Source organism: Ictidomys tridecemlineatus, chromosome 1 (genome assembly GCF_052094955.1).
Source record: "Ictidomys tridecemlineatus isolate mIctTri1 chromosome 1, mIctTri1.hap1, whole genome shotgun sequence".
Taxonomy (NCBI): Eukaryota; Metazoa; Chordata; class Mammalia; order Rodentia; family Sciuridae; genus Ictidomys; species Ictidomys tridecemlineatus.
This window is the reverse complement of record NC_135477.1, coordinates 188,409,453-188,419,461: the sequence shown is the minus strand read 5'-3', so window position 1 is coordinate 188,419,461 and position 10,009 is coordinate 188,409,453. Positions and strand designations below refer to the sequence as shown.

The following is a 10,009-nucleotide window of genomic DNA, read 5'->3' as shown; positions in this document are numbered from 1 at the left end:
GCTGCCATGCCCGGCAAGTGACTCTATTTTAAGGGAAAACATTCAGATATCTCCTCTTTGGTAAAGAACTCTGCAAGATGACTTCCCACCAGCTGGACTGCTGTTAGGTTTGGTAGCCCCTCAGGGACAGGATGGATGTGGTCCCACATCAAAGGGAAGCAACTCATAATAGACTTTGAAGGGGCTACTCACACTCTTCACCTGCAACCAACACGAGACTCAGCTCTGGCTCTTTGGAAGATACTGCCTGTCATCTCACAGAACTGGGCCAGTATGATAACTGCTGTATCAGTTGAACTTTTGCAGAATTTTGATAGGGAACAAATACAAAGTTTAAAAGAAAAAAAATATATACAATAAAACAAAAAGGAGTATATGAGGCCAGTTTGTGTGATTGTTCTGAGTCAGGAATGTAACCCCAAATAACAGAACAAACATAAAGGTACAAGAGCACAAAGTGAGACTTTTGATAACTACATGTTAGAGGAAATTAATAAATTTAGCAGCTGAATGAATTTTCAAAAAAGGAGCAGTGCTACAATCTAATATTAGGCATATTATAGTTTGTCTTTAGAAACATAACTTTTCTCTCTACCATCATCCTAACACTTTACAAAAGATAATCAGAAAAAAAAATTTGTTTGCAAAATCAGTTGTTTTATCAGGTTTTACCTGATCATTTACATAACTGTTGAATACTGACTTACTGTATAATAACAACACATTAATATTGAAAACGTTTCTTCAGCCCAGAGAGCAATACCAAGGCACATGTCAGACTTATCCTCAGTATCTATAAAAAATATAAAATCCCATTGAAGATGCTGGGAAAATAACCAATACTTTCTGTATTTTATCCAATTATATGACTTTCTTATATTTGTTAATAACTGCATTGTAAAAAATGTAAGACTACTTCTTAAATTTTTTTTGAATTTTGGAGACATCAAGTATGGAGGAAAAAACGCTTTCACTTTTGTTCACAATCATAGCTGCTGTGCTGGATGCTATAATAAAATGCCCCATGCAAGGTTACTTTACAGGAAAAAAGGTTTGTTCAGGTCTGTTTCTCAGGTCCAGAGGCAAGGCGCTAGCATTGCTGAGTTCTGGTCAGGGTTCTTGGTGGCAGAACATCACAGTGGCTGGTGATGGTGGGACCACATGTGGAGCAAGAGCTCAGCTCAGACAGAAAGTGAGACAGGGTGGAGCCCCGCTCAGCCTTAATACCAATATCTCAGGAGAACTCATGCAGGCATCAGTCACACCTGACTCCCTTCTGAGGACAGCAACCCAGGGACCTGTGACCACCCATTGGAACCATCTCTTACAAATCCCAGCAACACCCACACTGCTGCACTGGAGAGCAAGCCTCATCAGCATGTGAGCTTTTGGGGATGCACTTGAACATACCCAAGCCATTACTCTCTGTCCCTTGCCCTGCAAGTCTCATGTCTGTGTCACAATTTCAAAAGTACAAGTCCAACATCTCCAGTGAGAATGAACGAATACTGCTTTAGGTGTGAGCCCCTTTAAAAAATCATCCCACACTTCCAAAAGTACAGGGCACAGGACAAACAGTCCTATTGCAAAGGGAGAAGCAGAGCAGCAGAGGGGAGGAATCAGCTCCATGCAAGACAAAACCCAGCAGGGAGGAATTCAACCCAAACTCTCCATGTCCAGCCTCCTGTGCACACTGTGGGGTTCACCCTCCCAAAGCCTGGGCAGCTCCGTCCCTGTGGCTTTCCTGGTCCTTGGCTGCTAGCAAGGCTTCATGCCAGTGGCTTTTCTACCCTACCGAATCCAGTTGGTGAGGAGTTGATTTTCCTGAGGACCTCTCTGCACCTCCACACCCACAGCTCCAGGAGGAACTTTCCATCAGGGGCTCCCTGCAGCAAACTTTCAATGTAAGTCAAGCAGCAGCTGCCCTAAGGGCTCTGCACTCTGCACTTGCAGGCTCCCTGCTGTGAGTGCCCAGGTGTGCCCCTCGCACAGCATGCACCTGGTCTGCTTAGAAGACCTGCAGCTGTGTGGGACCACTGAGCAGTGCACTGAGATCAGGGCCCCCAGTGCAGAGGTGACCCCGAGTAGGCAGCCTGTGGAAGGTGTTCCTGGGCTGTGACAGGAGGGGTGAGATGGCATCAGACTTCCAAGGCTCCCTGAAGGCCAGTTCCTCCTTGTCTTGCCACATGGCATAGGGCTCTTAGCTGCACTGATCTCTTGGGGGAAGTGGTTTCTCCACCGCAAGCTTTCCTTTTCCTTGCTCCTGCTCAGGCCATGAATTTTCCAGAGAACTCTGCTCTGCTTTCCTTTGTTCCTGCATCTCACAGTAAACACAATGAATGGTGCCCAGGCTGTGGCCAGAATGCTTTCCTGCTCTGACCTCTCCTTTGATGTCTTAGTGTCTCAGGCCATGAGCACAATGCAGGCTGATTCTCTGCCATGGTGAAACCAGGGGGCCTTTAGCTTAGTTTCCAGCAGAGCTCTCACTCCCTTCACAATCTGCTCTCCTCCCCTCTTCCAAACTCTAAGGTCTTGGACCTGGTCTGCTCATCTTCTGAGCCCTCCCCAGGGCCACCTATAACCATCTGCTTGGAACACACCAGGTTTTTTTCTACCTGCATCTCCAGACTCTTGTAACCTCTGCCTGGTCTCTAATGCAAAGTTGCCTCCCACCCTCAGGTAGTCTGATTGAGGAGGCTCCTCCTTGGCACCATGTTCTCCATTCACTCTCCACATGTCAGAGAAGTTTATTAGTTCACAGTTGAGAGAGTTTGAGAGCATGCTGCTTGCTCTGGCCCAGCCATGTGGGCTGCATTGCACCCTGGTAAATGGCGATGCTGGGAGCTCTTGTGGGAAACAGGTCATCTCACCAGCTAAGAAGCCAGATGAGCTGGAGGGAGCCAGGCTCTAGCTCCTGTACCAATCCCCTCATGAGCATGAATCAGGATCCCTCATGGAAGGCCTAATCCCTGCAAGGGCACAGCACCTAGTGTCTAAGCACCTCTAACCAGTAAAGGTATCACCACCTCCCATATCATGACACTGGGACCTCTAAAGGTTTCACCACCTCCCATGTCATGACACTGGGACCCTCTAAAGGTTTTACCACCTCCCATGTTACGACACTGGGACCAAGAGGCCAAACTAGGACCTTTAGAGACATGCCTACTCCACACCCATATCACAGCACTCAGAAAATTGCTGCAGACTTCAGACAGCCTGAGAAAATGTTTTCCTAAATCTTGAAAACAAACACACTTACATAAGGAACTAATAACACGTCACATAAAACTCCTGTGGATATATGGATCAGTTAATTTGGTCTCATGTAATTAATGTTGGTCTTTTGTAATTAACTCTTGTTTTGTTTTCTTATTTAAAAATTTCAGTATCTCATCAGGGTTTAAAGCAGTTTATTAAAGTGATAAAAATTTTTGATCAGTCCATTGGTCTTAAGATGATCAAAAATCTGAGTTCAAGGGTCTATACCATTTCCATGAATCTGACTGTGAAGCTTCTAGAGAAAGGAAAAAAGCAACTGCTTATGTATAAAATCACTAGAACATGTATGGTTAAAAATCTGATGAAATTTCAGCAATTGATGAAGAATTCAGTTATATCTTCTGCATACATCATTTAAAAAAAAAAAACTCAGTCATGGCCGATAGCATCATGCCAAGTCCAACAGACATTTTTAAACTTTATGTACTCTCTAACATATTCCCATTTTCACCTCAGCTACATAACCTTTAAAAACACTTGCAATTACTACATTATTTGAACTTGTTCCCATAAAACTCAACAAACTTGCCTGAATAGCTAACATCTCCTTTTTGTGAAATAAGCCTCTGTGAATTTCTGTGGTTCTCTAAAATGCCCCAAGTTTACTTTTAGTTAAAATAAAAACTAATACTAAAACCAAACAAACACACAAATAAAAAAAAAAAACTCTGAGTTTAAATGTTGACACCAGGGAAACCTGTCAAAGATGTTGCAACTGGTTTGAAACATGAGATTCAATCAACAATAAAATAATATTCGATGTTTTTCAGCATTGAAAGACTTTTCAAGCAAATAGATAAGCTTAACCCTTTCACACTCAGTTTTCTACAAAATAGGAAATCTAATACAATCTCCAGAGTACAAAAGAAATTATCTTGACAAAACATAAAATTTGTTTTTCTTAGTCAATTGCCCAAATGAGAACAAAATTTTTCTATAGAGTGATTTTATTTTTTTTTGTAAGGCCCACTGAGGTAGACTGGAAGTTTTATTACATGAAGTCATTTTAATTTAAATAGACACTGGGAAATTGTGTGTCCCAGCTAATCAGTTATATTATAGAAAAATAGGAAAATCAATACTTTGAACAGGGCACACATGATTATATAGTTATGCTGAAAAATACACACACATCAAGAAAATCCAACCATACAGAAAAAAAACTGAATTGAAGAAAAACACTGTGCTAAGCGCCGTAGGGTTACTGCCTATGTGCCAGCTTCCCACTGTGATAGTAGGAGCAAATGTGACTCCATTTTGTTTTCTGACTTCATCCTGTAAAACAACCATGCCAAGTAGAAGAGTCAGGACTGGAGCAAGATGTTCTTTTCCTTTTGCTATAGAAACCTTTAAGAACACGGAACTACCTAATGGGGCATTGTTTCTGTAACTAGGGTAATGGGGCTCTGTTTCTGTAACTGAGGTGACTAGGATAACTGTGATTGGTTAGGCTTCCCTCCGCTTGACTGCACTGTCCCACTTCTGTAACCTGGCTTGCTTGCATTGGCTAGACACCCCCCCCAAACATCCCTTTTGCGGTTTTCAGGCTTATAAGGAGTGCCCTTGCAATTGTTCGGGGCTGATCAGGGAACAGCTTTATGTCTGTTCAGCCACCACTGGTGTGCTTCAATAAAGGCTTGATTGGATTATATGTGAGTGGTCTGGAAGTCAGTTTATGAAACCCTGGGATGAAGCTTTAACTATAACATCTGGGGGCTCACCCAGGATCCATTTCTTCTCTACCCTCACGTCAAATTTGCCTCCAACGATGGGCCTTTGGACCTCTGCCCAGGAGTAGAGGGGAGCTCCTGAGAGATGTTCCTCAGCCTCACTCCGAGGATGACTCCAATCCTTCCTAGAAAGCTCTGAAAAGCTTCCTGCCAGCCTGTCAGTTCTGGTGAGCCGACTCTTCTGGGGAAAAAGTCAGATTGGATGCAGTTGCTTACACCTTTCCTGGGACAGGATGAGAAGTTGTCACTGTCTCCCTGGAGGTCTCCCAGTGAGGCCTCATCTGCCTGGAGGCAGGACAAGATGTTGTCTCTGTCCCACTGGAGGCCTCCCTGTGGGGCCTCATCTGTCTGGGGGCAGGACAAGTTGTGGTCTCTGCCCCATTAGAGGTCTCCCTGTGTGACCTTAGCGATTGTTGTTTGTCCTGTGTCTGTTCTGCTATTTGTCATTTCTCCAGCGTCTTCTTGGTGTTTGTCATTTGTGCAGTGTCTGTTCACCGGCTGTTTTGTCTTGTGTTTATCTGTCCGTGTGTTGTGCATGGGCCCTTTTCTTGTTCTCATAACCGCTCTTCTTTCATCAGGACTCCTTCGTTCCACCAACATCAGAGACAAGGAAGTGCTCCAGAGATCTCTACCTGGACCCCTTTAACTTGTTTTCTTAACAATTTTCAAGACTTTGTCTGTTGGTTTGTTTTTGTTTGCTCCCTTTGTGTTCTGTGTTAATTTCTACCTAAGTTTGTTTCTAATGGAAAAAAATGGTTAAAACAGTTTTAACTGTGCTCACTGCAGCTTGCATTAAAATGTAAAGTGCTGCCAACAAGATTAAAAGAATTGTCAAAAGTAAAAGCTAAGGATAAAAAAAAAGCATTCTGGAGATTGCCTTCATTTAGGAACTGGGCCAGGTGGCCAACTGGGTAAATCATGTCAGTTCCTATAGAGGATAGATTAAAACTAAAGTGTTTTATAAAATTATTATTCCTGAATTGTATAACAAAAAGCATAATTTTGTCTAGAAATTTGGCTTTTGTCTCTCAGTATTTGTAGGCAAGAATAATTCCAACTATTAAAAAATGGTCTAAAAATTTTTCAATGTCAGGCTAAAAGTTGGTGGCTACTATCCAAGAAGCCAGAAAAACCAGTTTAGAATGGAACCACAACCTGGGGGACTCTCCCAAGAAGACCAATAGAACTGTGCCTTTGGGAAGTTCCTCTGGGGAAAAATAAACACCCTTCATTTGTCTATGTTCCCTCAACTCTTTTCAGCTTTGATGAGCAGGACCACCTCAGGAAAAGGGTCAGAAGACTTTTAAAATTCTACATTTGTTAAATTCATGATTTTGATCTGACATGCTTAGGTTAATATATTTTTCCTAATTATACTCTGCTTTGCTCTAAAGTCAATTTACAACACTTAACTTTCAATCTAATAGGTTTTTAAAAAAGATAATGATCTACAAGGCTTTTGTCCATTTGCATTGTGTGGGTGCCCCCGTGTATGTCTGCATATATTGCCATGTCTACATATATTTGGTACCAAAATTGACACATGAGCTCATAAATTGAAATTTTAAAAAATGAATCCAAATACCTTTAGTTAATTTGATTTAAAAAGTTCAATTTAAATTGGGAAAATAAATAAAAGAAAAAATTTCTTCAAAGTTACTAATGAGCAGTTTTGTTTTTAGGTAGTTAAAAAGTTGTTAAAATGTTAATGTCTATAAAGTGTCTAATATCCATTGTCTCTAGGATTTTTCTTAAACAGGAAAAAATTACTAATGTTATTCAATACACTTGTCTAATACCTTGTTTTTTAAAAAAGTACATAAATTAGATCTGACATATGAAATTCATCAGAGATGTTTGTTAGAGATATTGGTTTACAGAGTTAAAATGCTAACTGTTAAATATAATATCAAGTACTCTTAACTCCTTAACTTCCATAAAATAAAATAATTAAACACTGTTGGTGTTTTCTTAAATTGGGAAATTAAAAAAAAAACTTGAAATTATTTTGTGTTATCATAAAATATGTTACTATAAATTGAAAATTCCCAAAAGGTATAATTCTACATACAAGAAGTCAAGAGGTTTCAACTGCATTTCAAGTAAAGTACTATAAATAACAAAATATTTCATCTTAATTTGACCCTCTTAATTTCTAAAAAGGGACTCCAAACTGCTTACCCACTGAACATTGCCCTCTCTCAGCTCGAAGCAGCAAGAATGGTCATCATCCTTTTTCCTTATAGCAGTAGGAGGTCCCTATCATTAGAGGGGCAATTATGGTCAATATAGATGTTTACCAATATGTCTAGCTCAGAAAGATATACCTGGAGAACTATTCCCAAGATCACCCTGGGTGATCACCCAGAAAGACATACTTGCTTTCACAACCCAAATTATAAGTGGGACAACTCCCCATTCACTAAAAATTGTGCTTCCCAGGTCCTACTTCAAACTCCTTGCCTAAATCTCCAAACTGTCAATAACTCTGAACTATGTAACCTACTATTTTGATGGAGTAAAAGGAAAAAAAAACAACACCTGGACTTGTTAGAAGGCCAGGGCCCACTGATTTATCATCATAGATGAACTGCCCCATTTTAGTTCCCCTCCTAGCTGGTTTGGAAATAGCTGGATCTACTGCTTTAGGAACTGCAACTCTTATCACAGGCTCTAAAAATTTTAAGTCCCTCAGCTGTCAAATAGATATAGATTTAGGAAAACTAAGAAGGTCAATCTCCAAACTAGAGGTTTCACTAGACTCTCTGACAGAAATAGTCTTACAAAACAGACAGGGTCTAGATATCTCTTTCTAAAACAAAGAGGACTTTGTATGGCCTTAGGAGAAACTTGTTTCTATGCAAACCATTCTGGGATAATAAAGGACAGTTTGCTGCTAGTGAGAAACAGGTTAAAGAGAAGAGAAAAAAAAACAAAAGAAGCTTCAGGCAATTAGTTCCAAAACTTGTTCTCATGGTCCCCTTGGTTGACTACCATCATCTCAGCCATAGTTAGGCTCTAGTCCTTCTGACTGGGACTACTGTAGGGCCCTGCCTCTTACACAAGAGTGTAGGTGATGTCCAACTTATGGTCTTGGAGCCTAGTATGTCCCTTAGAAACAGAAGGATAAAAAAGAAACTGAGGCCTAATGATGTGCAAGATTGACATCAAACCTACTAAAACCAGTGGGAGGAATGTAATAGGAAAAGCAAAAGTGACTCCATTTTGTTTTGTGACTCCATTCTGTAAAACAACCATGCCAAGTAGAAGGGTCATGACCAGGCAAGATGTTCTTTTCCTTTTGCTATAGAAACCTTTAAGAACACGGAACTACATAATGGAGCATTGTTTCTGTAACTAGGGTAATGGGGCTCTGTTTCTGTAACTGGGGTGACTGGGCTAATTGTGATTGGCTAAGGGTCCCACCACCTAACTGCACTCTCCCACTTCTGTAACCTGGCCTGCTTGCATTGGCTGGACCCCCAAATGTCCCTTTTGCATTTTTCAGGCTTATAAGGAGCGCCCTTGCAATTGTTCAGGGCTGATCGGGGAACAGCTTTATGTTCAGTCAGTCACCACCAGTGTGCTTCAATAAAGACTTGATTCGATTATATGTGAGTGGTCTGGAAGTCAGTTTACGAAACCCCAGGATGATGCTTTAACTATAACAGTAGTACCATCAAAGTGACATGCTCTTGGTTCCCTCAAAATTATGTGATTTGGGGTAGGGCTAGTTTGTAGGAAACAGAAACATCTTATATTATTACAGATTGATAAGAATTTAATACTATATTATGATGCTGTAAAATACTATATACTATATTAATTACATAGTGCTTAGTTACATTTTCTTATAAATTAGTTTTATATAACACACACTATTTACTTAAAATTGTACTGTATCCTATATATTATATACACACAGAAATATGTACATATCTACACTATATGTACTAGATAATACTGTTCTATATATCAGTGTACACAAACCTCTTTGCAATAGATACAAAATCCTTAACAAAACAATATAAAAGAAACTATGAATAGAAAGACTTACACTACAAGTTCAATGCAGTAACAAAATATGAAGAAAATCGATGTGTTTTCACACCTTAAGTCGAGCTAATACATACATCTTCTGGGTGCATCATCCTGCACCTCTGAATGTCACAGGGAGATGAAGGCATTCCCACTTTCCATGCACTCCTCATCTTTCTCTCACTAATGAGTTCTGTCGTGTGTCTGAATGAACTTAGAACAACTGAAGGCCTGGTGGCATTTCTTACATTCATTTACCACATTTCTCCAATGCGAATCCTTCTTTCTTTTCAAAGAAAACTGGAAAACTGAAAGCATTACCAGATTTCTTAGTCATCAGACCTTTCTCTAATGTGTATTTGAAGATAATCGAATCTAGCAAAACTTTCCAACACTGTTAACATTCATAGGGCTTTTCTCCAGTATGTATTTTCTGGTGTTTTCAAATGGAACAGAAATGGAAGTAAGCAAGGCTTTTCCACATAGCTTACATTCTTAGGACTCTAATCCAGTGTAAGATGGTCCATGTTTTTGAAAACTCCTGGAACAACTGAACCCTTTTCCACATTTATACTCATAAGGTCCATTTCCAGTGTGCTTTATCACTTCCTTTGAATACTTGGGAGAGAAATGAAGGCTTTCCTATACTGCTGAAGGTCATATGTCTTACCACCACACTTCTCATGTTCATCTGGTTTGTTTGCAGAGTGAACTCTGATGTGCCTATTAAGAAAGAAAAGGAAATATGAAGATATTTCCACATATACTGCAGTCATATTGATTTACTCAAGTAGGGATGTCTTCTTTTAAATTAAGATTTGGAACCTCATTAAAGGTTTTTCCACAATGAATAATTTTCTTTTTAATTTTGGGACATCCAATCATAGGACTTCTGTGAGAAAAGACAAGCACATATTTATTATTAGTTCTTTAATTGTTTTTAATAAATCTTAGCCTGT

At 40.0% G+C, this 10,009-nt stretch overlaps 1 protein-coding gene across 1 annotated transcript in view; it reads right to left on the bottom strand.

The window, feature by feature from the left end:
- Positions 1-4,199: 4,199 nt before the first annotated feature.
- Positions 4,200-10,009, bottom strand: part of LOC144378634 (uncharacterized) — a 65,603-nt gene continuing 59,793 nt past the window's right edge. Inside the window, exon 8 of the mRNA XM_078053244.1 lies at positions 4,200-9,773. The gene's annotated coding sequence lies outside the window, so the exon portion shown is untranslated. The remainder of the gene's footprint in view (positions 9,774-10,009) is intronic.